Raw genomic sequence first — 1,577 nt, 5'->3', positions numbered from 1 at the left:
TTACACCTTGAGCAGGTACACATCCGGTCAGACGAAGCAGCAGGCCACCGCAGCAGGCCAGGAGCATTAGATTGCCCTAGCCACTTGGTCACAGTCTGGTTTAGCCTGGATGCTGCAGGTTTGGGCCTCCCTCCCTCACCCCAGCAGTTTCTCCTCCAGCACTGAAACTTGGCTCCTCCCTTTCCAAGGTCTTAACTTTAGTATTCTCCTCTCATCAGCCAGCGTTGAGGCTTCTTTAACATTTCACCCTACTTTACTATTGCCCCGCATTTCCTCTTGTACCCCTCCTTTGTTCTGAGAGGCTGTTTTTTTTCCCTGGCACTTGTCCTGCTCAGTCCCAAGCAGTGAAGCCTCTTCCATGGTACCTTCTCTTTCCAGGTGTCTCAGGGTCTCCTGCATTCATTCTTCTGTCCTTCCCGTGATTTCTTATCTTTCCCTTTTATTACCATTCATGTCTCCTCCTGTTCCCTGCTGTGGTACCTTGGGGGGTTCCTCCCTCAGCAACCACTGCAGTACCCGGGCAGTAGTTCAGCTGCAGGACCCAGCGTTACCCTCACGTGCAAGGAAACTTGTCCACAGTTTTCTGAAATGAAGAGGTGGAACCCGGTTTGCAGCCAGCTGTGTCTGCAACAGTCTGCTGCTGGAAGAGTTTGCTTTACATCTCTCTTCCACCAAGAGACAGCTCAGTTATTATAAATTATAAGTGGTCACCATTTCCATTTAGGAGGCTGGGTGGTTAGGGAGATGGCCGGAGCAGAGCGTGATGGGAACCATCTGAAGGGGAGGAGGATCCGGAGCTGCCTGGTGGGGGGCACGAAGTAGGATCCGGCTGTGCAGGGTGGGCCTGTGATGCGTGGGGCCGCGCGGCTGCATGAGCCTGGCTGCTGGAAGGTAAGGAGGCCGTTGGGAGTTGAGGAGGAGGAAGCTGGGGAGGAAGTGAGAGGTCGGCCAGGACTTTCCTCGGAGAGGGGAGAAAATGCAGAAGCAGCTCAGAGCATGACGTGAAAGGGCCTGATAGTTGCAGAGCAGTTTAGGATGCTTGGTTGTAGGGAGCAGCACGCTGTAAAAAAGCGTTATTTTGTCTGAAAAAGGGCCAGGCTGGCGAGCAAGGAAGGGAAGACGGCACCTCGTGAGCTCACATTGCTGCCTGCGAGCGACGGAAGCTGCTGCTCAGCCGGGGAGCCCAGGCAGTAGGAGAGCAGAGCAAGAGTGGTTTTGCCCTCGAAGGCAAGGAAGCTTCTTGTTTGTCTTTCTAAAACGCAGAGCATGCATTTTTCAAAAAGCATATTTCCTCTTGGATTCAGCTCAGAGCTTTTCTGATGCCAGAATTCTGAATTCTTGGGGTGGGAAGAAAGAAAAAGGAGGGAGGGGGATTTCTAATGGAAATCCTGACAGTCTGAACTGCTTTTGCTGTCTGCGGTACAGAGCTTCCTGTAACCTATATGGCCAAGTGCCAGCACAACATCTAATACATGCTTGGCTGCTGAAAGTTCAAGGGAAGGGGACTGCCGTGTTGGAGTATGCCAGGGAAGGAAAACTGAGTTCAAGTGCTAAATTGCTACTGAGCCTGAGGGAGA

This window comes from Eurypyga helias, unplaced genomic scaffold (assembly GCF_000690775.1).
Source record: "Eurypyga helias isolate BGI_N326 unplaced genomic scaffold, ASM69077v1 scaffold45389, whole genome shotgun sequence".
NCBI lineage: Eukaryota > Metazoa > Chordata > Aves > Eurypygiformes > Eurypygidae > Eurypyga > Eurypyga helias.
This window is presented reverse-complemented; position numbering follows the sequence as displayed.